At 36.9% G+C, this 26958-nt stretch overlaps 1 protein-coding gene across 1 annotated transcript in view; it reads right to left on the reverse strand.

The window, feature by feature from the left end:
* The window catches only part of LOC136029195 (neural cell adhesion molecule 2-like), a gene marked incomplete in the record, with an annotated part of 281406 nt that overhangs the window by 28873 nt on the left and 225575 nt on the right, over positions 1–26958 (reverse strand).

Raw genomic sequence — 26958 nt, forward strand, 5'->3', positions numbered from 1 at the left:
AAAATGGTTTAATGGATAATTTTTTTAATAGGTTCTTTGAAATCATACTCATAGGGACTCCAACCCCCTCAAAGAAAAATCCCCCAAACACTCCCTAGTAGCTGGTGTGTAGCTATATAGTACGGCATATTGAGGAATTAAACTAAAAAAAAGTTTCCTCAAATGAAAGTAAAGAGCAAAATTCTAACTTAAAACAACCAGAAATTATTCCTTAAATGGGAGGTTGCACCCTAATCAGCCCCCCCATCTTTCCACTAAAGCTTCATTTTACTTTAAAAACAACTCCCGTCCTAATTCAACAGTCCTTAAATTGAGGAGTCATTTTGTTAAAGAACGGGGACAAAAAGTCGAACTGTAGTGTAAAGAGCGAAGGGGTCGAAGAGTGGGAAGTCCCCTCATATAAAGAAAAAGTGAAAGCCCATTTTGCTTAATACAAAGGAGGAGGGAAATTTACAAGAATTATTTGAGTAACAGATCATGTGAAAATAAAAGAAATATAAAGGAAGTGGATAAAACACTAAAATTTGTATCAAGGAGGCAAAAGTGAAGGCAATGGATAAAATTGGGGCGTGTCCCAGTTAAGGATAAGAACGGGGCCACAATTAGTGACAAGGGAAGAGTTAAAGAGAGATGAGCAGAACATATTAAGAGAATGCTAAACCGTGAAAGTATTGCAAGAAACGAATGAGAAAAGAATGACAATTTTTGTGACATTTTGGATGTGAAGGAAGATTTATTTTGTGAGGAAGGATCATTGGCAGTACTGACAAGATAAAAAAAAAAAAAAATCAGAGGCTGATAGTGTGGTAAGTGAGTTTTCGAAATATGGTGGGTTTTAGGTTAGATATAAATTATTAAAGATTATGAATATGATTTTTATAAAAAAGGAAATACCTAGTGATTTTAGGAAAACTTAATTCAACCCCTATATAGACAAGAGCTAAGAGCTCATATGGCACTTGTGACGAGGTCTGAAGAGCTAAGAGCTCATATGATATGAGCTCTAGCAAAATTATAAGAATCGATAGATTGCTTTAAAAGGAAACTGAGAGGCTTAATGCCGGTCGGAATTTAAAATAAGAGCTCTGAGTCATGAGGTCCTTCTAAATATCAAAATTTATTAAGATCCGATCACCCACTCGCAAATTAAAAATACCTCAATTTTTCTAATTTTTCTAGTTTTATAGCTCCCTGACACGCCTACCAATTTTCATCGTCCTAGCACGTCCAGAAGCACCAAACTCGCCAGAGTACTGAAGCCCACCATCTAACTCCCCCAAAGAGAGCGGATCCAGTCCGGTTACGTCAGTCACGTATCTACGACATTTATAAGCATTTTCCAAGATTTTTGGTTTCCCCTTCCAGCTCCCCCAATGTCAACAGATCTAGTTGGGATTTAAAATAAGAGCTCTGAGACATGAGTTCCTTCTAAATATCAAATTTCACCAAGATCCGGTCACCCGTTCTTAAGTTAAAAATACCTCAATTTTTTAAACTTTTCCTAATTAACAACCCCCAGCTCCCCCAAAGAGAACGGATCCGTATCAATTATGTCAATCTCGTATCTATAACTTGTGATAATTTTTCCCATCAAGTTTCATCCCGATATCTCCACTCTAAGCGTTTTCCAAGATTTCCGGTTTCCAAGATTTCTGTTTCCCCCCTCCAACCCTTTATGCCCCCGGATACGATTCGAATTTAAAATGGAACATCTGAGACATATTATTCTTCTATATATCAAGTTTTATTGAGATCCGATCACCCATTCGTAAGATACCTCGATCTCACGTTTTCCAAGAGTTGTGACTTCCCCCTCTAACTCCCTTCAATGCCACTGGATCTGGTCAGGATTTAGAATGAAAGTTTTAAAGCACAAGATCCTTCTACATATCAAATGTCATCAAGATCTGATCACCCGTTCGTGAGTTACAAATACCTTATTTTTTCTTATTTTTCTAAAATACTCCCCCCCCCCCCCCAACTCCACGAAAGAGAGCGGATCCGGTTCGGTTATGTCAGTCACCTATCTTAGACATGTGCTTGTTCTTTCCACCAAGTTTCATCCTGATCTCTCCGCTTTAAGCGTTTTCAAAGATTTTCCCCCCCCCCCCAATAATGACACTGGAACCGGTCGGGATAAAAAATAAGAGTCTGAGTTTCGAGGTCCTTCTAAATATGAAATTTCATTAAGATACGATCACTCTTTCGCAAGTTAAAAATATCTAGTTTTTTCTAATTTCTTGGAATTCACCCCCTCCCCAACTTCCCAAAAGAGAGTAAATCCGTTCCGGTTATGTCAATCCCGTATCTAGGACTTGTGCTTATTTTCCCCCACCAAGTTTCATCCCAATCCCTCCACTCTAAGCTTTTCCCAAGAGTTTAGGTTCCGCCCCCAACATTTCCTTCACCGGATAAGGTTGAAATTTAATATAAAAGCTCATAGACATGATATGCTTCAAAACTTCAAATTTCATTAAGATCCGGCCACTCCTTCGTAAGTTAAAAATACCTCATTTTTCTAATTTGTTCAGGATTAACACCCCCCTCCCAACTCCCCCAAAGAGAGCGGATTCGTTCCGGTTATTTCAATCATGTATCTAAGACTTGTGCTTATTTTTCACACCAAGTTTCATCCCGACCCCTCCACTCTAAGCGTTTTCCAAGATTTTAGGTTCCTCCCTCATTTCCCCCGATGTCACCGGATCCAGTCGGGATTTAAAGTAAGAGCTCTGAGACACATTATCTTTCTAAACTTCAAATTACATTAAGATCCCATCACCCGTTCGTAAGTTAAAAATACTTAATTTTTTCTTTTTTTCCGAATTAACCGGCCCCCACTCCCTCCCAGATGGTTAAATCGGTAAAACGACTATTTCTAATTTAATCTGGTCTGGTCCCTGATACGCCTGCCAAGTTTCATGGTCCTACCTTGCCTGGAAGTGCCTGAAGTAGCAAAACCGGGACAGACAGACAGACAGACCGACATAATCTGCGATCGCTACATGTTACTTGGTTAATACCAAGTGCCATAAAAAGGTCATAATAGTGCGTGTGGTAATTAATGAACTTACAGCTTGGTTTGTATTCGAAGCAAATTACTTAGTATGATTATGCCTTTTAGACTTCGAGATAGTTTCGATATAGTTTGAAAGAAAAAACGATGTGGTTTAGTGCCTGAGTCATCAAACACCTTTAGTCCACAGTTTTATAGATTATGAGCAAACGTTTGATTCAGCTTATAGAAGAACTTTAACAAAGGTCCTATTCTTGTATGGTAAAAAATCCGAATCTTTTGATGAAACTATTAGCATCAAAATTCTATTTTTTGAGTTTCGTTTACTATTGAGCTGGGTCGTTCCTTACTATAGTTCGTTACCACGAACTGTTTGATAGCAAGGAAACACACTAAAGTGATGATTACTGAGTACGAAAATTGCATAGAATTGCATTGCTGCAGTTAAGGAAGGGATGATGTTAGTTGCTGGTTTCGTATTAATTCATAAGTTAAGCAGGGCTGCGTCCTATCCCCATTTATTTGGATCATTTTGATGTGCTTTGTATCAAGTAGCACAGCGAAGAGAATGGGAGGGAAAGGGATGAATAGGAGACTTAAATTCTGATAAGTATTGAGCTATCAACAAATGTGGCCGCATCCCTTCCTAGCAACCAGTTCCAAAGAGCCCCTAGCAACCAGCTGGTATTATCGATTATTGACGCACACCTGGTTGTTACGTAATACTTAAAGGATGAAATACTTTGAGATTTCTCTTTCTTCCATATGTTCTTCCCTCAAGATGCTAATGAAGTGGGGACACCACCGAATGTATTGCGCACACGTGGAATTTTACGTAATAGTTTATGGGATATTATTGTTTACTTCTGGAAATTTAAATGTAAGCGTTTTGTTTTTTCTTCAAGACATTCAAGACACAAAAGTAGATTAGGGCTTTTAAATACTTTTCCTTTTTATCCAAACTTTTTTCTTCGACACATTTTTCCAGATATTTATTTTCTTCGTCGAAACATTTCCTAAATCGAGACGTATCCTAAGACATTCCGCAAAATGCTTACACAAAACTCATTTCGATTTAGGAAAACCTTATAATCCGTCATAATAGGTTTTTATCCGGTGTAGGAATCAAATGCGAGACCCAAAATTTCCATTAAAACATCGCCTTAGTAAACTGAGCTCACAAACCATTGTTATTATTATATTCTTGGAAATAGATTCTATACAATAGGCTTCTTGATGCTAGTGATAAGTTTACCTTATTCCTATTTACGTAAGCTATGGGTCTCGTGTTTTTTGCTTTAAACGGTTCTGTCTTTGCTTTAAACGGCAAAAATGTCTTTTGCTATAAACATAAAGCAAAAGACAGACAAAGAGACTGTCAGAAACACTAACACTTAGTGAGAGAGAAGGAGACAGAAAGAGAGAGAGAAAGAGAGGGAAAGAGAGAGAGAGGGAGAGAGAAAGAGAGAGCGAGAGAGAGAGGGGGGAAGACATTTTTAACTCGTAGGTTACACTAGACTAACAAATTTCAAGCTAGGTTGATTTGAGCTTACTGAACGTGGCGCACCGCGTTAAGTGAACTCAAATGTGTGTGTTTGTATGTTTTTTTTCTCTCTCCCTCTCTCCTTTTCTTTCCATCTCTCTCTCTCTCTCTCTCTCTCTCTGTACTTGCGTTTCTAACCATCTGCTTGCCTTTATCTGTGTCTCTCTTTGTTTGTTTGTGGGTTTCACACTGTATGTTCATGTGTGTTTCTCTCTCTCTCTCTGTATTTAATGTTTGACCATCTGTCCACTTGTCTCTTTGTCTGATTTTGTTTGTTTGTGTGTTTGATCCTTTGTGTTTGTGTGTATTTACTCGCTTTCGCTCTATGCCCATGTGTCAGACATCTCTCTCTCCCCCTCTCTCTTTCTCTCCTCCTCCCTCTCTCTCTCCCTCTCTCTCTGTATGTGTGCCTATGTGTCTGACCGTCTGTTTGCCTGTATCTGTGTCTGTATTTGTGTGTTTGTGTTTCTTAATTTGTGTGTTTGTATTTTTTCATTAGATCGCTATGCCTGTGTGTTTGACCATCTGCTTCTCTGTCTCTGTGCCTGTCTTTGTGTTATTGTGTCTCTAACTCTGTATGTTTTTGTGTTTCTTGTCTCTCTTTTTCTCTCTCTGTGTCTGTGTGTCTGACCGTCTGTTTACTTGTCTTTATAACTGTTTTTGTTTGTTTTTGTGTTTGACTTTTTGCGCTTCTATGTTTTTTGTCTCTCTCTATCTCCCTCTCTTCTTCTGCGTCCGTCTCTTTGTGTTCGTGTTTCTCACTCTGTGTGTGTTTGTGCATTTTCTCTCTCTTTCTCTATCTCTCTCTCTCTCTGCCCTTGTGCCTCACCGTCTGGTTGAGTGACTTTGTGTCTGTCTTTGTGTGTCTGACTCTGTGTGTTCTACTGTCTTTCTCTCTCCCTGTCTGTGCCTGTGAGTCTGACTGGCTGTTTTCCTGTCTTTGTGTCTGTCTTTGTATGTTTGTGCGTCTGACTGTGTGTTTGTGTTTGATTTAGTCTCTCTCTCTCTCTCTCATTCTCTCTCTCTTTGTCTGTGAGTTTGACCATTTGTTTACCTGTCTCTGTGTCTGTATTTGTGTGTTTTTGAGTCTGATTCAGTGTTTTTATTTGTGTTTCTGTCTCTCTCTCTCTCTCTATGTGCCAGTGTGTCAGACAGTTGGTTTGCAAGTCTCAGTATCTTTATCTGCGTGTTTGCGCGTCTGGGTCTGTGTGTTTGGGGATATTTTCTCTCTCTCTCTCTCTCTCTATGTGCCTGTGTATTTGACCGCCTGTTTGCCTGTCGCTGTGTCTGTCTCTGAGTGTTTGTGAGTCTGACTCTGTGTTTTGTTTTTTCTCTCTCCCTCTCTCTCTCTCTCTCTCTGTCTCTTTGTCTCTCTTTATCTCTCTCTCTTTCTCTTTGTCCTTGCATATGACCGTCTGTCTGCCTGTTTCTAAGTCTGTATTTTTGTATTTTTGTGTTGGGCTCTCTGTGTTTGTGCGTGTTTTTCTCTCTCTCTCTCTGTTCCTGTTGGTCTTTTTTTCTGTTTGCCTTTCTCTGTGTCTGTCTCTGTGTGTTTGTGTGTCCGACTCTGTGTATATTTGAGTGATTTTATCTCTCTCTCTCTCTCTCTCTCTCTCTCTCTCTCTCTCTCTCTCTCTCTCTCTCTCTCTCTCTCTCTCTCTGTTCTTGTGTGTCTGAGCGTCTGTCTGCCTGTCTCTATGTCTGTGTTTGTTAGATGGGTCTTTGTCTTTGCGTGTGTTTTTGTATATTTCTCTCTTTCTGCCTTGATGTCTGACTATCTGTTTGCCTGTCTCTTTGTTTTTGTGTGTCTGACTATTTGTTTGTGTGTGTATTTTTGTCTCTTTCTTTCTATCTCTCTGTGCCTGTATCGTCTGTTTTCCTGTCTCTGTGTATGTCTTTATGTGTTTGTATGCCTGACTCTGTGTTTTTGTGTCCTTTTTTGTATATCTCTCTCTTTCTCTCTCTATCTCTCTCCCTCTCTCTCTCTCCCTCTCTGAGCCTGTATGTGTCTGTCTTTGTGTTTTTGAAGTTTTAGTTTCCGTTCGAATGAGGCTTCTTCTAATCTACCAGAACCATTAATTTGATACAATTATCCCTGGGAAAAAAGCAACAAGCCAAAAAATAAATGCGCATCAGCTATCTTTCTTTTGGGAAAAAAAAAGCAAAATTTCACAGCTTTGTCATCCTGCTCTGAATAATAGAAATTTTGTATTTTTGCAGGTAGTTAATTTTTTTTCAGGATCGTCTTGCTGCAATTTTTTATCAAGATCGGCACTCTTTTTTGGGACATTTCACTCTTTATCCCGAGTTCTATTAATTTTCTATGATAATAACACATTGTAAACAACTCTGAACTCCGCATATTTTACATTCTTGAAATCAGCATCAAAAGCAGAAGCTATTGATCTATATGCTGTTAAATAAAAAAAAAAAGTCATTTTTAACAGAAAGTAAGGAGCAACATTAAAACTTAAAGCAAATATAAATTATTCCGTATATAAGAGGGGCTGTCCTCTCCTCAACATCTCACTCTTTACACTGAAGGTTTTATTGTTTTAAAGTTGTGACAAAGAGTCAAACTTTAGCGTAAAGAGCGAGGCGTTGCGGAGGGGACAGCCCCTTTCATATACGGAATAATTTTGGTTCGTTTTAAATTTTAATGTCAATCCTTACTTTCAGTTAAAAATCTACGAAATTAACAGATTAATTTTGTCAGATTTATTCCGTATTTTGGCAGATAGGCACCTTTTCAATACCATACTCTTGACGCCAAAGCTGTTAGCATTATTAAAAAGGCTTCCTATTGCAATTAAATGATCCCCCAAGGGTTCTTATGAAACTTATGAAACCCGTTTTCTCCCTTCTTCGACGATATTTGTCAATTGTTTATCTAGACGATACCCTTCTTCTGGGAAGGTCATTTTTAGAATGTCAAAACAATGTTCATGAAACAGTGAAATTACTGTTAGAGTTGGGGTTTGTAATTCACCCGGGGAAGTTAGATCTCATTTCAAGTCAAAGAATTGAATTTCTGGGTTTTTTGCTAGATTCGCGATTAATGCGTATTTTCCTGCCGGAAAGAAAAATTAAAAGGGTTCTAGAATTAGTTTCAAAACCTCTTCGTCAAGAATCGACTACGATTCAAAATTTGGCCGAAACTCTAGGTGTTCTTGTTTCAACCTTCCCAGCAGTGGAATTGGATACGGCATTAGACTTTACAGTCCGTACCGGCGGTGCTGATCTCCGTTTCTTGGCCCTTCAGCCAGGAAGTGCAATGGGGGGTTGGGGGCCAGCCATCCTGTGCTTTCGCAGTGGAATTAGGGCCTTTATATTACCGGAAAGCGGAATCGTTGAAAACTCAAGCACTAAAGCACGCGAAGGGTGATTTTGCGGCTAGGCTAACTTTAACATCCGATATAATTTCAGAATTGCAATGGTGGTTGAATATTGCCAATTATGCTTCTAGAGCAATTGAGCCTAGGTCAATTGACAAATATTTGTGCAGTTATGCATCCAAATTAGGCTGGGCACTCGTGGATGAATATTCCATGGGAACAGCCAGAGGTGAATGGACCTCAGAAGAGAAGGGATTTGACATCAATGTTTTAGAAACGAAGTCCGTTTATCTGGGATTAAAGTGTTTTTGCTCAGGATATTAAGCGCACTCATGTCCGGCTGCGTTCAGATAATATAACCAGAGTAGCTTATATAAATAAAATGGGAGGAACATATTCTGAATTTTATAACTATTTCGCAAATAGAATCTGGCAGCTAGTATTGCAGGGTAAAGGGTGGATATCTGCAGAGCATGTGCCAGGAGTTGCTAACATTGCGGACAAAGCATCTCGAAAATTTGATAATGAAAAAGAATGGAAATTGGATTCTAGAATATTCATTATTTTGAATTCGTTGGTATGTCAGTCGATAGATATTGATCTGTTTGCAACTAGGTTAAATTTTCAGATTAAACCATTTGTTTCTTGGAAACCAGATCCAGAATGTTTTTTCTTAGATGCATTTGGAATGAGTTGGGAGCTTCATTTCTTTTATGCTTTCCCCCCATTTAGCTTACTTCTGAGGACCCTTCAGAAGGTAGAGACAGATCAGGCAACTGGTATTTTGATTTTCCTAAACTGGAACACACAAGTTTAGTATCCCTTACTATTAAAGCTCTTAATAGGAACTCCTATACTTTTACCAAATGATACTTTTAGTTTGTCTCTTCCACAGAAACTGACCTTACAACATCCATTGTCCAAAACGTTACGCCTAGCGGCTTGTGTCGTCTCCGGCAAGGGCTTCACCACCAAGGATATTCTCCTTCCACAGTCGATATTATCGTGGATGGATGGCGGGATTTAACTAAGCGCCAGTACAGGGTTTACATTGAAAAATGGAACGACTTTTGTGGAAAAAACACAATCCGGGACTTGGACGCAACTGTACCGGAGACTTTGACCTTTCTTACAGAACTGTTTCACACAGGTGCTGGATACAGTGCTATTAATACTGCGAAGCGTGCTTTATCCGCAATTTTACCAAGCCTTCAGTTAGGCAGTAATCACATCACCAAGAAGCTCATGAGAGGTGTCTTCAATAGAAGGCATAGTCTACCCAAGATTTCTAGTATTTGGGATGTAAAATGTGTATTCGATCTATTTAGATGGCCAGCTTGGGATATCAAAAATCATCAATTAAAGGCACTAACACAAAAATTAGCAGTTTTATTGATTCTATCGGCTTGTGAAGTTTTTGTTTTTGGCCAGTTTGTCACTTAATAATATGATACATAATGACGATGGGAGTTTTGACTTTCAAATTAATGTGTTACTAAAAACAACGAAACCGGGCAACCACAAATCAATAGTTAAATTTCGACCTTTTCAAGAGTCGTCTCTTTGTCCGGTGACGCACCTAGCTAGGTATATTAGAATGACGTCATACCTGAATAGAGACGACGCACTATTTCTTACATATAGTACAGGAAAATGAGCTCCAAAAAGAGGTCGATCCGAAACAAATTGCAACAGAAATGATTTTTACACCATCTTGTAGAGAAAGAAAAACTGAACAACATATCCATTTTCGCATATTCTGGGTCGACGCAAAACAACCGTTTTTTGGCTTTTAATGCTATTTTTTTCCGTTATTCGAATAAAAATCGCAATTTTCGTGGACATCGGTTTTCTTGAGCTGAAGTATGATTATAACCCAAAATAACATGGCGAGACCGAAAAAGAAGTCGGATTTAGCGTAAGAAGCACCATAAAAAAAGTAACTGTATTTTTTCGACTTTTTTCGCCTAAAAAAATACAATTTTCGTTGTTGCCCGATTTTCTTGAATGAAAGTGTGGTTCTGACGTAGAATCACAAGCTGAGAACGAAAGTAAAATCAAATAGGTTGTTCACTGAACCAGAAAAAAAAAATCGTAATCATTAATGAATGATCTACATTTTTTTTAGAAAATAATTAGGGAAAGTGAATTACAAACCGAACTGGTTTTCAGTGGTCAGTATCGTAAATCACACTTAAAATACTCTTCGTATACTATTTAGGGTCAACCCATAGTGTCTAATCTTCACAGTCTATTAAATAGAATCAATTTTATAAAAAAATACAAAATAGAGAATCAAATTCCGACTAGTTTCACAACTTCTTCATTTGGAATGGATTAACGACTAGGGTTCTAGGTTCTCTTCATCATTGTTGCTGTCGATTTTTGGAGAGTTGGAACACATTGTTCCCTTGCAGGTTCTGCATGCTGAAGTACAAACTAAGCTGTTTTTAAAGCAGCCACACCTCGCTGAACTACACTGTACACGACAGGAGCACTTCACAATCTTAAGGAGCATACGCGGGGCTGGTGGGTGGTCAGCTGTTAATGGGTACAAGAAGTCATCTTTATTCTTCCATCCCCATTCCTCGGCTTTCAGTTCCGGATCAGGCTCCCTGGTCCATACCTGAACTTGATAGAAAAAACTCTATAGCTATGAAACTTGGCTGCATCAGAAGTTGGTGGCAGATGTTCTGGGTGAACAAAAGAGTTTGCCGTTGTCACTTTCATTTCAAAAACTTCTCTGCGGAGTCTGTTCAAGTTCCCTCCTTTCGAAGAACCGTATATGATCAGCAGGGCGTCTTCACCAGCGGTCTTGATTTCCTCCTTCAAAGCGGACTTCTGCATGAACACTGCAGCTGATTTTCGGAAATCATTGTCTTCTATCAGCCTCTTCAGTGCAAGACCTTTTCCCACACCATGGATTCGCGAAGTAGAGTCACAGCCTAACAGGGCGTGAGCAAAAAGGATCAGATGACAAGTATCTTGTCCCAGCTTCTCTTTCAGGGTGTGCATGTCCCATATTCGGGAAGCTTTATTCGACTTTGACTCAGGTGCGAAGAATAGTTTCTTACTTGACAAGTCACAGTGGTAGCATAAGAGAACCAATAGATCGATATCGTCCCCAACTACGGCAGTGTCGTGATACCGTAAAGAGGCAACAGCAGCTTCCACAATCGGGACATCTGCGTCACCTGATGCCTGGGAGACAAAGCGCAGATAAACCTGGCTTTGTTTTTCTTGCAAGATAAAAACTCTTCTTTCTTCACCTTGAGCTGCATATCTGCTGTGAAGAAGATCTCACGGCCAACTATACGACTCCTCTGCGAGTGAACCATATCTTTTATGGAAGCCCCACCATCTTAGCCGTCGAAAACGATAGTGGCAGAAGGGTACTTTCCTGTCACGTAAGTTGCATAATGGTCTAGAATCTCCGGGTATCTTTCATTTTTTGTCCATGGTATCCTGTGCAGCAGAGCTCCTCCGTCTAGGATATATCGAGTGCCTTCGGGGAGGGGAAATGAATACTTCTCAAGGTTGTACACCTGGGCTATGGCCTTCGCAAGTTCTGGTTTTTTCGCAGTCCGAAGCATGCAGGAGCTGTCAAAAAGTGACGCTGGGTAGGAACACAGTTCGTATTGAAAGTACTCAGTTTCCGTAAGATTGATTCTTTTCGCGATCATGATAAACCTCTGAAAAGGAAGTCGTTTGCAGTCTCCGCTTGGACTTTGCTTGGTCATCATCTGGATTGCCTGTTGTTTTCGTCAAAACACAAAGTCAGAGACCAGCTGTCCAGACATGGCGTCAATGACTTTTAGGCCAACATCTTTGGCAAAATCAACGTTGGCAGACGGATAGGCAGTTAGACCATTTGCTATGCTTCTTAACTGAACATCTCCCGCAAATGGTGAATCCCTTTCCAGAAACTCGATAATCGTCTGCGTATCTTTGCAGTCTCTCAGTTGCATCGGCTCTGACATCTCCTTGTGCTGATCACTTGTAACGTACAGAATTTGTGAGATACGTTCCATCAGAAGGTTTACTGTAGAGCAGACTGGTCGCGACAAAACCCATAAGGACCTCTGAGCCTCTGTCATGCCGCTGCCGTTGGTAAGGCCACCAGAGGTTTTAAGAGAGCGCATAAGCTCCTGTTCAATGACAAGATCTGTGGAGAGTCCAGCCCAGAATCTATCAGAACGTCTTACTACATGCATGCCACTCTGGAAAGCCTGGTAGACCGTAGGATGGGTGTCTTCGAGCTTGTCCATTCGCTGGAGGTAAAGATGGCATGATTTCGTATAGTGGTTGTGTCCTGCAGCCGCCAGGTAAGGTAACATGTCTGAGGTAGACTTCAAATGGAGCTCCCATTGAATGGAGCCTCCACTAGCAGATTCACTGGAAAGTATTACTCGACTGTTAGATGGCGGAATTTCGAATAAATTTTTTTCTCGGGGTAGATGGCGAATTTAAATAAAGGTTATGACTGTCACTGACCGGAACTAGTTTTCTACTCGACTTTCTGGCATTACTTGAGGTCTTCGACTAATTGATTTCTCAGTCACATCTTGGGAATAAACTTTGAAATTTTAAAAACAATAAGTGATGAATGTGACGATTTTCATTTTCATTGCATTACGTATCCTTCGAAGTGTCTTATACTAGTGCCTAGTTCAGGTATTTTTACGAAAAACCGATAATTTGTTGAATAACAAGTGCCGATTGATTGTCTTTACAAAAATTACCGCAACGCATATTGATGATAGTGAAACTTTTTTGTTTTGCACCAGACACCCAATCTGACTTCATTTTCTGTCTCAGCTTGTCATTCTGGATCAGAATCATACTTCATTTCAAGAAAAACGGTCGGATACTAAAATTATATTTTTTTTTTCGGAAAACGTAAAAAAATCGCATTAAAAGCCAAAACACGGTTATTTTGCGTCGACTCAGAATATGCGAAAATGGATATGTTGTTCAGTTTTTTTTTCTACAAGATGGTGTAAGAATCATTTCTGTTGCAATTTGTTTCGGGTCAAACCTCCATTTGCCTGTACTTATATCGTAAGCCTTATACCGCTGCGTCCAAGTCATCTATTTCTAGATGGATAAAAGAAGTGTTATTTCTTGCAGGTAGAGATATCAGTGTTTATGGTGCTCATAGCACACGGTCTAACTCAACGTCCCACCTTAAAGCAGGAGGAGTTGATGTGGACCAAATCATAAGATATGTAGGCTGGACAAATGCCAAAAAGTTTGCAAGGTTCTATAATAAACCAATTGAAAGTGGAAAACAGTCATCTGTCTTTTTAAGGTACTCATCGCATTCTATTATATTTAAATTATCTTACTATAAATGAATTTTTGTACAGCGCCCTCTTTTTATTAAATTGGGCTATTATTGGTCATTAGTGTTGGTTTAGCTCATGCTGAACTTTGAAATCTCAGTTTAACTCGAGGCGAAGCTAAGGTACTCCTTTTGGAGTATAATTATTGGTACTCCTTTTATGGAGTATAATATTTAATTGATAAATTAAACGAAAACTTACCAAGTTTGACGTTTGATTGTAATTCTACTCCAAAGAAGGAGCGCCAGCGTAGCTGAGAGTTCAACTGCCCTGACAATTTCCCTTCCCGTTGAACTCTCTGCGTTTCATCATGAGCTTAACCACCGCATACTACAACGACTTTAAAATACTGGTTTTGAATTGGTCAATTGAGGCGATTGCACGCGTCTATCTCAGTTGAACTCTCAGCTACGATGGCGCTCCTTCTTTGGAGTAGAATTACAATCAAACTTCAAACTTGGTAAGTTTTCGTTTAATCTATCAATTAAATATATTCAGATGACCGTGATTTTAACAGGGCAATGAACGTATACCATTTGCGACGTATATGTTGTACATGTTTTGATTTTTGACGCCTGCATAGCAATATTAACCCCTGACTTAATAATCAGTAAGCTAAATAATAAAAAATACTGAAAGACCAGCCGTTGAGTAAAACAATATCGTTTTGAAACATGTACTGAGTGTATTCTGATCTAGGAGTATCACGCTCTGATCTTAAATGGTTTTTAATGATTAAACCACAATCAATAAGAACCGTTCCCTAATTGCTTATGATTAAAAAGGGGCGGCACATGACAGTGTGAAAAACGAAAACCAAAGAAAGAGATGGATGAGTTTGGGGGACCAAAAGCCCAACTTTGGGCAGTCGAGTCATATACATTCAAAATTAAAGCAAGAACGTTAATTTCAACGAGGATTGACGTAACCACCCTTTGTGAAATAGGCACTTAATGTATTTTATTTGGGGCTTCTATGGTGATTTATCCAACCCCGGTTTGAAATTAGCAAGCTTAGAAAGCCTTGAATATCAGCCTTGGTGAATATCAAACACCACTTGTCAGTTGCTTACTTGCTGGGTTATAATATTCCGCTTATTTATTGCAATACTAGCCTTAAAACTTTAGTCAACAAACTCGAAATACCCCTAGGTTGGAAATAAACATAATTTTGAAATCTATACTTAGTTATTTTTGATTTAAGACAGCCCTAATATGGTGTTAATGATTTCAATGGTTAGCATTTGATCATTAAGGGTCATTTGTAAAAATAATCTCTCCAGGGTGCGAGTCGGAAGAAATACAAATTAACTCCATGTTCGATGTGTTGGGGGAATTAAGGTTTTTGAAGGAAAAGGACCAAAAACCCTCTATACCATTTTCTAACGACAAACGCAACTGTTTCAAACAAAAAGAAAAGGACAGGGCTAATACCTCCCTATTTCTAAAGTATAACTCCTTTAGATTTAGGTAAGACCTGATGACTGATAGGCTAAATAGCACCCGTATCAACTATATTCTTTTCTGCTTAAATCCATTTATACTGGAGATAATTTTCCCTCCTAAAATCATTCGCAAATCCAGCAAGTATGATCTTTCATTTATATAAATCATGAGTAAGAATGGATGCTGACAACGTGGGCTTGAACTTGGGGGCTTCCATGTTCAATTGAAATTGCCAAAGATCATCTTGACTTAGACTAGCAGGACAGGCTTCTACACCCCTGAGACCAGCTATTACCTATAAAAGAAAGATTCCGCTGTGTGTCTAAGAATTTCTTTTAAAAGGATATCCACAATCCTCATTCTGAAAGATTTCCTGCGGCAAGATAAATACATAGGCAAACAGGCAATGCTGATTAAATCAAGATTTGAACTTAAAGGATGAATAATCGAAACATCTCTTTTTGGTTGCTACATATCCAACTAGACTCGACTCTCTTACTCCGAAGCCATTTCAGTAAAACCCAATAAAGTTCCTCAAAATGAAGTTTTAGCCAATGGAAGACACAATGATAAACCAAGGTAAAGCCCTAGCAGCGCACAGGAGATTTTAGCAATAATATCTTAAAAATAGTACAATCCGAAAAGAGACAAGAAAATCAATCTGTATTAATAGTGTCGCATTCACGTGAAGTGCCAGTACACGAAGTGTATATCCCAGTAGAAGTTTTATCAAGATGTTCCTCGTTTATAATTTTTAATTTAGTTCTGAAACTACATTGGTTTTGAAACTACAAGTTTAACAAGAAAGAAAAAATACAAACAGAAAAAGATTTTTCTGTTTCAGAAATTCCAAACAGAAGTCCCAATACCTAAGCATAAAAGTGGCTCGATTAATAGCTTGCATTCTGTCTACGCTGAACTATTTACACCTTTTTGTTTTTGGTTAGCTAGATGACTGTTTTTTCCTGGTTTCTCTTTCCTCTTCTTGTTTGACGGTTGAGAAAGTCCATATTTAGAACAAGAGCTAAGAGCTCACATGGCACTTGTAACGAGGCAAGAAGAGCTAAGAGCCAAGAGCTTATATGGTATGAGCTCTAACAAAATTCTTAGAATCAATAGATTGATTTAGAAGGAAAATCAGAGGCTTAATGCCGGTCAGGATTTAAAATAAGAGCTCTGAGTCACGATGTCCCTCTAAATTTCAAAATTCATTAAGATCCGATCACCGACTCGTAAGTTATAAATACCTATTTTTTTCTAATTTGTCCTCTCCCTTTAGCCCCCCTCCCGATGGTCGAATCTGAGAAAACGACTTTATCAAGTCAATTTGTGCAGCTCCCTGACACGCCTACCATTTTCATCGTCCTAGCACGTCCAGAAGAACCAAACTTGACTAATCAATGAACACCTCCCCCACCCCAAATCCCCCAAAGAGAGCGAATCCAGTACGGTTACGTCAATCACGTATCAAGGATAATTGCTTAATCTATCCACCAAGATTCATCCCGATTCCTCCACTCCGAGTGTTTTCCAAGATTTCACCTCCAACTCCCCCCAATGTCAAAAGATGTGGTCGGGATTTGAGGTAAGAGCTCTGAGACATGAACTCCTTCTAAATATCAAATTTCATTAAGATCTGATCAACTATTCGTAAGATAAAAATACCCCAATTTTTACGTTTCCCAAGAATTCCGGTCTCCCCCTCCAACTCCCCTCAATGTCACAGGATCTGGTCAGAATTTAAAATTAGAGTTTTAAGCACAAGATCCTTTCTAAATATCAAGTTTCATTAAGATCTGGTCACCCTATCGTAAGTTACAAATTCCTCAATTTTCAAAATTACCCCCCCCCCCCCCCAACTCCACCAAAGAGAGCAGATCCGGTCCGGTTATGTCAGTCACGTATCTTAGACAGGTTTTTATTCTTCCCATCCAGTTTCATCCTGATCTCTCCGCTATAAGTTTTTTCTAAGATTTGTGGTCCCCCCAACTGCCCCCCCCCCAGTGACGCTGGATCCAGTTGAGATTTAAAATAAAAGATCCGAGTTACGAGGTCCTTCTAAATATGAAGGTTCATGAAGATCCAATCACTCCTTCGTAAGTTAAAAATACGTCATTCTTTATAATTTTTCAGAATTAACCCCCCCCCCAATAGAGCGGTTCCGTTCAAATTATGTAAATCACTTATCTAAGACTTCTGCTTATTTTTCCCACCAAGTTTCATCCCTATCGCTCCAATCTAAGCGTTTTCCATGATTTTAGGTTCCCCCACCCCAAGCTCCTCCCAATGTCACCAGATCCGGTCGGGATTTAAAACAAGAGCTTTGAGACGTGATATCCTTCTAAATATCAAATTTCATTGAGATCCGATAGCCCGTTCGTAAGTTAAAAATACCTCATTTTTTCTAGTTTTTAAGAAGTAGCCCCCCCCCCAACTACCCAAAGAGAGCAGATCCGTTTCGGTTATGTCAATCATGTAGCTAGGACTTGTGCTTATTTTTCCCACCAAGTTTCATCCCGATCCCTCTACTTTAAGTGTTTTCCAAGATTTTAGGCTTCCCCCTCCCAAATCCCCCCCAATGTCACCAGATCCGGTCGGGATTTAAAATAAGAGCTCTGAGATACGATATCCTTCTAAATATCAAATTTCATTGAGATCCGATCACCCGTTCGTAAGTTAAAAACACCTCATTTTTTCTAATTTTTCAGGATTAACCGTCCCCCCCTACTACCCCAAAGAGAGCGGATCTGTCCCGGTTATGTCAATCATGTATCTAGGACTTGTGCTTATTTTTCCCACCAAGTTTCATCCCGATCCCTCCACTCTAAGTGTTTTCCAAGATTTTAGGTTTCCCCATCCCAACTCCCCCCAATGTCACCTGATCTGGTCGGGATTAAAAAAAAACAACTCTGAGACGCAATATCCTTCAAAACATCAAATTTTGTGAAGATCTGATGAACCGTTCGTAAGTTAAAAATACTTCTATTTTTCTATTTTTTCCTAATTAACGGGCTAATACCAAGTGCCATAAAAACAGTTTTTACAATGCATAAATAAATTAAGGACGTTTTAGTGTTGAATTAACTCTAAAAAAGGGTTATTTTATTCAAGATTAATTTCAGCAAAGACTTTGAAATACAAACTTTATTCTTTTATGACTTGCCTAATTCAAAATTCAAAACAGGCTTATTTTAACGAAAGTGTAAAAATTACAAACTTTGTTCGTTTATATAGTATCAAACTTAGCACTCATAAAAGTGTCAACTATTTCAAAAGTTATGTGAATCATAACAGTTTAGAACTCACATCTATTCCGATTCAGATGTAAGGATTTGTTTCCTTTCAGTTGGCATTCAGCTAAGTTGTAAAAAAGTCTGTCAACTTTAAAATATAATTTTCATAAAACAAATTTTTCTTCGGTATTTTTTTCAAACTCTGACAAGGAGTAGAAAACCAAAAAAATAATCTTGAGTTGTCAATCTAGTGCAGGAGTTCAGGACATATTTAGGTTGCTGTAATAGTGGAGGAAAAATACGGTTTGACCTTGGGGAAACTGCAACAGAGTTTGTTTTTACACCAAAATGTTCAGAGAAATCAGCTTAATGACACAAAAAGTCGCCCCGAATCCCCCTCGCATAACTGCAGAAAACCTCCCTTCAAGCAGGAAAATAAGGGGGGATATTGAATTTTCTATTCGGACGTATTTTTGTGTGGTCGTTTTCTACCAAATCAAGCATGACGAATTGAAATCTGACGTCAGAAATCAAGTTTTCCGTACCCCAGTATCAATTTTCACCTTCACAGAACGGGAGAGGGGGGGTAAAGCACGCAGATCATTATTTGCCAGATTCCTGCGGCTAAAGGGTCAATATATAGCAAATAAGGTACCGTATAGCAAAATATGAGGTCAAAAAGCACTTTTTTTACTATTTACTTCATTTCCACCTCTGAAGGGCCTGCAATATGAGGGGTTGCTAAGTATAACATCTTGAGAAACTACTTCTTAAATCGAGATCGAAACTTAAGATCAGTCAGTTATAAAAAGGAACGTTTTAGAACTTAGGTAAATCAATCACGAGAACATTTTGATTTTAACGTTCAACCCAAAGCTAATTCTTCTTCCTGCTTGTCTTCGCTATCGTCCTCATCCTGTATTGATGCAGTGTTAGCGCATAACGCCCCTTTACACTCCCCACAGGCAAAGCTGCAGGGCGAACCGTTACGACGGCAGCTGCATCTGAGCGACTCGCACCCGCTGGTGCACTGGGCCCATACCATCTTCAAGAAGTTTTATTGTGCTGGTTAAGCATCTGGTTATATATCTGGGAAGATACATATTCCATGACGAAGAGAGGCATCAAACCTACTCTTTGGGCTTTAGTGAATTGGACGTGTCTTGCCACTTCACTATTAGTAAACAGAACCTGTAAAAGTGGTACTTTGCTGTAGCCAAAGTTGGCGGAAGCCACTCTGCCTGAACGAAAGTATTTTCACTTCCAACTTGCATTGTGAATGAAGACATCCTTCATGGTATTCTCATTGCTTTTCTCTTTGTAGATGCGGAGCCAATTTTTCTCTCCAGCTTCGGCGACCTCTTGGTAGTTGAATCCTGGTGTCACGAAGAGTTTGCAAGCGTCTTTAAAAATCCATCTTTGTGTAACAAGGATACCACTGCTAGTTTCCCTACGCCATGAAGTCTAGATGTTGTATCGCAGCCAGATATCGCGCGGCAAACGAGTAGATTTTCTGCTGCTTCGGTTACTAGTTTGTTCTTGATCTTTTTTATGTTGTACAATCGTCGGTTATTTCCATATGTGTCTGTCTGCATAAAGATATCACATGCATTAAGCTTGACATGGTGCGGTAGAAGGACTAATAGGTCGGTTTCATTCCCAGCCAGAGTGGTCGACGAAGTTTCAGCGGTCTGTATATACATTCGTTTTTTAGTTTTGTTTTTCTCCTTTATTTTTTTCCTTTTTTCTTTTTTTTCTTTTTTAGTTTATTTAGATTTTTAGATTTTTTAGTTTTTTTATTAGTTTTTCTTTTTTTTTCTTTTTAGTTTGTGCCCCCCGGCGTCCCCGTTGTAGTTGTGTCCCTGTGTCCCGGTCGTCATTTATATTTTTTACTTATGTCCTGGTCATTATGGCTTATGTATGGTCATTTATATTCCCTGTGTCCCCGTCGTCATTTGTATCCCGGTGTCCCGGTCTGTATATACATTCGTTTTTTAGTTTTGTTTTTCTCCTTTATTTTTTTCCCTTTTTTATTTTTTTTCTTTTTTAGTTTATTTAGATTTTTAGATTTTTTAGTTTTTTTATTAATTTTTAGTTTTTTTTCTTTTTAGTTTTTATTGTGCTGGTTAAGCATCTGGTTATGTATCCGGGAAGATACATATTCCATGACGAAGAGAGGCATCAACCCTACTCTTTGGGCTTTAGTGAATTGGACGTGTCTTGCCACTTCACTATTAGTAAACAGAACCTGTAAAAGTGGTACTTTGCTGTAGCCAAAGTTGGCGGAAGCCACTCTGCCTGAACGAAAGTATTTTCACTTCCAACTTGCATTGTGAATGAAGACATCCTTCATGGTATTCTCATTGCTTTTCTCTTTGTAGATGCGGAGCCAATTTTTCTCTCCAGCTTCGGCGACCTCTTGGTAGTTGAATCCTGGTGTCACGAAGAGTTTGCAAGCGTCTTTAAAAATCCATCTTTGTGTAACAAGGATACCACTGCTAGTTTCCCTACGCCATGAAGTCTAGATGTTGTATCGCAGCCAGATATCGCGCGGCAAACGAGTAGATTTTCTGCTGCTTCGGTTACTAGTTTGTTCTTGATCTTTTTTATGTTGTACAATCGTCGGTTATTTCCATATGTGTCTGTCTGCATAAAGATATCACATGCATTAAGCTTGACATGGTGCGGTAGAAGGACTAATAGGTCGGTTTCATTCCCAGCCAGAGTGGTCGACGAAGTTTCAGCGGTCTGTATATACATTCGTTTTTTAGTTTTGTTTTTCTCCTTTATTTTTTTCCTTTTTTATTTTTTTTCTTTTTTAGTTTATTTAGATTCTTAGATTTTTTAGTTTTTTTATTAGTTTTTCTTTTTTTTTCTTTTTAGTTTGTGCCCCCCGGCGTCCCCGTTGTAGTTGTGTCCCTGTGTCCCGGTCGTCATTTATATTTTTTACTTATGTCCTGGTCATTATGGCTTATGTATGGTCATTTATATTCCCTGTGTCCCCGTCGTCATTTGTATCCCGGTGTCCCGGTCTGTATATACATTCGTTTTTTAGTTTTGTTTTTCTCCTTTATTTTTTTCCCTTTTTTATTTTTTTTCTTTTTTAGTTTATTTAGATTTTTAGATTTTTTAGTTTTTTTATTAATTTTTAGTTTTTTTTCTTTTTAGTTTTTTTGTAGTTTTTACCTTCTTTTTAGTTTTTTTAGTTTTTTTTTTTTACTTATGTCCTGGTCGTCATTTATACTCCCTGTGTCTCGGTGCTTTGTTGATTGCTAATCGAACATTCCTTTTGTCCCGGTCGCTTTCTCTTTGAGTGTCGTCATACCTATATATATATATATATATATATATATATACTAGCTGTTGGGGTGGCGCTTCGCGCCACCCCAACACCTAGTTGGTGGGGGCGCTTCGCGCCCCCCCCCAAGCCCCCCCGCGCGCGTAAGTCGTTACGCGCCATTGTAGTTGTGTCCCTATGTCCCACCTGTGAATATAGATAGATATATATATATATGGTTTTAACTACGTAAAACTTGCGAATATACAACATTCTTTGCTGTCCCATTGTCTTTGCATATAAATAGATTGTCAGGTTTACCGACTCTTGAACATGCAACATATAATGGTCCATGGGAAAACAATCTGTATTCAGATCTATACCTCAAGATTCTAATGATTGCCCTTGAGCTTTGTTGATGGTGATTGCTAATCGACCATTCCCTGTCCCGGTGTCCCGGTCGTCATTTACATCCCCCTGTTTCCTCCGGTGTCCCCGTTGTAGTTGTGTCCCTGTGTCCCGGTCGTCATTTATATTCCCTGTGTCCCGGTCGTCATTTGTATCCCGGTGTCCCGGTCTGTATATACATTCGTTTTTTAGTTTTGTTTTTCTCCTTTATTTTTTTCCTTTTTTTTTCTTTTTTAGCTTATTTAGATTTTTAGATTTTTTAGTTTTTTTATTAGTTTTTAGTTTTTTTTCTTTTTAGTTTTTTTGTCCCGGTCGTCATTTATATCCCCCTGTTTCCCCCGGTGTCCCCGTTGTAGTTGTGTCCCTGTGTCCCGGTCGTCATTTATATTCCCTGTGTCCCGGTCGTCATTTGTATCCCGGTGTACCGGTCTGTATATACATTCGTTTTTTAGTTTTGTTTTTCTCCTTTATTTTTTTCCTTTTTTTTTCTTTTTTAGTTTATTTAGATTTTTAGATTTTTTAGTTTTTTTATTAGTTTTTAGTTTTTTTTTCTTTTTAGTTTTTTTGTAGTTTTTACCTTCTTTTTAGTTTTGTTAATTTTTTTTTACTTATGTCCTGGTCGTCATTTATACTCCCTATGTCCCGGTGCTTTGTCCTGGTCGTCATTTATACTCCCTGTGTCCCGGTGCTTTGTTGATTGCTAATCGAACATTCCTTTTGTCCTGGTCGCTTTCTCTTTGAGTGTCGTCATTTATTAGTTTTTTCCTTTTTTTTTTTAGTTTTTTATTGGTTTTTACCTTTATTTTAGCTTATTTTTCAGTTTTTTCCTTTTTTTTAGTTTTTTTTTATTTTTTATTTTTTTTAGTTTTTTACCTTTTTTTAGTTTTTTTAGTTTTTTTAGTTTTTTAGCTTTTTTACTTTTTTTATTAGTTTTTAGTTTTTTTTGTAGTTTTTGCCTTTTTTTAGTTTTTTCAGTTTTTTTTTTAGTTTTTTATTGGTTTTTACCTTTATAGTTTTTTTAGTTTTTTAGCTTTTTTATTTTTTTTATTAGTTTTTAGTTTTTTTTGTAGTTTTTGCCTTTTTTTAGTTTTTTCAGTTTTGACGTCACCTGATCCAGTTTTTTCAGGTGACGTCACCTGACACATCCATCCATCCATCCACAGACAATTTATTTTTATATATATAGATATATCTATATATATAAAAATAAGTTGTCTGTCTGTCTGTGGATGGATGGATCAGGTGACGTCACCTGAAAAAACTGGATCAGGTGACGTCAAAACTGAAAAAACTAAAAAAAGGCAAAAACTACAAAAAAAACTAAAAACTAATAAAAAAAATAAAAAAGCTAAAAAACTAAAAAAAGGCAAAAACTACAAAAAAAACTAAAAACTAATAAAAAAGCTAAAAAACTAAAAAAACTAAAAAAAGGCAAAAACTACAAAAAAAACTAAAAACTAATAAAAAAAATAAAAAAGCTTAAAAACTAAAAAAACTAAAAAAAGGTAAAAAACTAAAAAAACTAAAAACTAAAAAAAACTAAAAAAAAGGAAAAAACTGAAAAATAAGCTAAAATAAAGGTAAAAACCAATAAAAAACTAAAAAAAAAACTGAAAAAACTAAAAAAAGGCAAAAACTACAAAAAAAACTAAAAACTAATAAAAAAAGTAAAAAAGCTAAAAAACTAAAAAAAATAAAAAAAAGGTAAAAAACTAAAAAAAAATAAAAAATAAAAAAAAAATAAAAAAAAGGAAAAAACTGAAAAATAAGCTAAAATAAAGGTAAAAACCAATAAAAAACTAAAAAGAAAAAAAGGAAAAAACTAAAAAAAATTTTCATCTAAAAAACTAAAAAAAACTAAAAAAGGTAAAAACTAAAAGAACTAAAAAAGAAAAAAATAAATGACGACACTCAAAGAGAAAGCGACCAGGACAAAAGGAATGTTCGATTAGCAATCAACAAAGCACCGGGACACAGGGAGTATAAATGACGACCAGGACATAAGTAAAAAAAAAAAACTATCTATATATATAAAAATAAGTTGTCTGTGGATCTGTGGATCGTGGATCAGGTGACGTCACCTGAAAAAACTGGATCAGGTGACGTCAAAACTGAAAAAACTAAAAAAAGGCAACATAAAGGTAAAAACCAATAAAAAACTAAAAAGAAAAAAAGGAAAAAACTAAAAAAAATTTTCATCTAAAAAACTAAAAAAAACTAAAAAAGGTAAAAACTAAAAGAACTAAAAAAGAAAAAAATAAATGACGACACTCAAAGAGAAAGCGACCAGGACAAAAGGAATGATCGATTAGCAATCAACAAAGCACCGGGACACAGGGAGTATAAATGACGACCAGGACATAAGTAAAAAAAAAAATTAACAAAACTAAAAAGAAGGTAAAAACTACAAAAAAACTAAAAAGAAAAAAAAACTAAAAACTAATAAAAAAACTAAAAAATCTAAAAATCTAAATAAACTAAAAAAGAAAAAAAAGGAAAAAAATAAAGGAGAAAAACAAAACTAAAAAACGAATGTATATACAGACCGGTACACCGGGATACAAATGACGACCGGGACACAGGGAATATAAATGACGACCGGGACACAGGGACACAACTACAACGGGGACACCGGGGGAAACAGGGGGATATAAATGACGACCGGGACAAAAAAAACTAAAAAGAAAAAAAAACTAAAAACTAATAAAAAAACTAAAAAATCTAAAAATCTAAATAAGCTAAAAAAGAAAAAAAAGGAAAAAAATAAAGGAGAAAAACAAAACTAAAAAACGAATGTATATACAGACCGGGACACCGGGATACAAATGACGACCGGGACACAGGGAATATAAATGACGACCGGGACACAGGGACACAACTACAACGGGGACACCGGGGGAAACAGGGGGATGTAAATGACGACCGGGACACCGGGACAGGGAATGGTCGATTAGCAATCACCATCAACAAAGCTCAAGAAGCGCCACCCCAACACCTAGTTGGTGGGGGCGCTTCGCGCCCCCCCAAGCCCCCCCGCGCGCGTAAGTCGTTACGCGCCATAATAGTTACGCGCCATTGTAGTTGTGTCCCTATGTCCCACCTGTGAATATAGATAGATATATATATATATGGTTTTAACTACGTAAAACTTGCGAATATACAACATTCTTTGCTGTCCCATTGTCTTTGCATATAAATAGATTGTCAGGTTTACCGACTCTTGAACATGCAACATATAATGGTCCATGGGAAAACAATCTGTATTCAGATCTATACCTCATGATTCTAATGATTGCCCTTGAGCTTTGTTGATGGTGATTGCTAATCGACCATTCCCTGTCCCGGTGTCCCGGTCGTCATTTACATCCCCCTGTTTAATCCGGTGTCCCCGTTGTAGTTGTGTCCCTGTGTCCCGGTCGTCATTTATATTCCCTGTGTCCCGGTCGTCATTTGTATCCCGGTGTCCCGGTCTGTATATACATTCGTTTTTTAGTTTTGTTTTTCTCCTTTATTTTTTTCCTTTTTTTTTCTTTTTTAGCTTATTTAGATTTTTAGATTTTTTAGTTTTTTTATTAGTTTTTAGTTTTTTTTTCTTTTTAGTTTTTTTGTCCCGGTCGTCATTTATATCCCCCTGTTTCCCCCGGTGTCCCCGTTGTAGTTGTGTCCCTGTGTCCCGGTCGTCATTTATATTCCCTGTGTCCCGGTCGTCATTTGTATCCCGGTGTACCGGTCTGTATATACATTCGTTTTTTAGTTTTGTTTTTCTCCTTTATTTTTTTCCTTTTTTTTTCTTTTTTAGTTTATTTAGATTTTTAGATTTTTTAGTTTTTTATTAGTTTTTAGTTTTTTTTTCTTTTTAGTTTTTTTGTAGTTTTTACCTTCTTTTTAGTTTTGTTAATTTTTTTTTTACTTATGTCCTGGTCGTCATTTATGCTCCCTATGTCCCGGTGCTTTGTTGATTGCTAATCGAACATTCCTTTTGTCCTGGTCGCTTTCTCTTTGAGTGTCGTCATTTATTTTTTTCTTTTTTAGTTCTTTTAGTTTTTACCTTTTTTAGTTTTTTTTTTAGTTTTTTAGATGAAAATTTTTTTTAGTTTTTTCCTTTTTTTCTTTTTAGTTTTTATTGGTTTTTACCTTTATGTTAGCTTATTTTTCAGTTTTTTCCTTTTTTTTTAGTTTTTTTTTATTTTTTATTTTTTTTAGTTTTTTACCTTTTTTTAGTTTTTTTTAGTTTTTTTAGTTTTTTTAGTTTTTTAGCTTTTTTACTTTTTTTATTAGTTTTTAGTTTTTTTGTAGTTTTTGCCTTTTTTTAGTTTTTTCAGTTTTTTTTTAGTTTTTTATTGGTTTTTACCTTTATTTTAGCTTATTTTTCAGTTTTTTCCTTTTTTTTTTAGTTTTTTTTAGTTTTTAGTTTTTTTAGTTTTTTACCTTTTTTTAGTTTTTTTAGTTTTTTTAGTTTTTTAGCTTTTTTATTTTTTTTATTAGTTTTTAGTTTTTTTTGTAGTTTTTGCCTTTTTTTTAGTTTTTTTAGTTTTTTAGCTTTTTTATTAGTTTTTAGTTTTTTTTGTAGTTTTTGCCTTTTTTTAGTTTGACAACTTATTTTTATATATATAGATAGTTTTTTTTTTACTTATGTCCTGGTCGTCATTTATACTCCCTGTGTCCCTGTGCTTTGTTGATTGCTAATCGAACATTCCTTTTGTCCTGGTCGCTTTCTCTTTGAGTGTCGTCATTTATTAGTTTTTTCCTTTTTTTTTTAGTTTTTACCTTTATTTTAGCTTATTTTTCAGTTTTTTCCTTTTTTTTAGTTTTTTTTTATTTTTTATTTTTTTTAGTTTTTTACCTTTTTTTAGTTTTTTTTTAGTTTTTTTAGTTTTTTAGCTTTTTTACTTTTTTTATTAGTTTTTAGTTTTTTTTGTAGTTTTTGCCTTTTTTTAGTTTTTTCAGTTTTTTTTTTAGTTTTTTATTGGTTTTTACCTTTATAGTTTTTTTAGTTTTTTAGCTTTTTTATTTTTTTTATTAGTTTTTAGTTTTTTTTGTAGTTTTTGCCTTTTTTTAGTTTTTTCAGTTTTGACGTCACCTGATCCAGTTTTTTCAGGTGACGTCACCTGACACATCCATCCATCCATCCACAGACAACTTATATTTATATATATAGATTATTTTTATATATATAGATAGATAGATAGATAGATAGATATAGAAGATATATATCTATATATATAAAAATAAGTTGTCTGTGTGTGGATCTGTGGATGGATCAGGTGACGTCATGTTTGTTCGCATATGACGTCTGAATTATTTCACACTAATACAAAAGAAGAAAAAAACTAAAAAAGGTAAAAACTACAAAAAAAAC

Source organism: Artemia franciscana, chromosome 7 (genome assembly GCF_032884065.1).
Source record: "Artemia franciscana chromosome 7, ASM3288406v1, whole genome shotgun sequence".
Lineage (NCBI taxonomy): Eukaryota > Metazoa > Arthropoda > Branchiopoda > Anostraca > Artemiidae > Artemia > Artemia franciscana.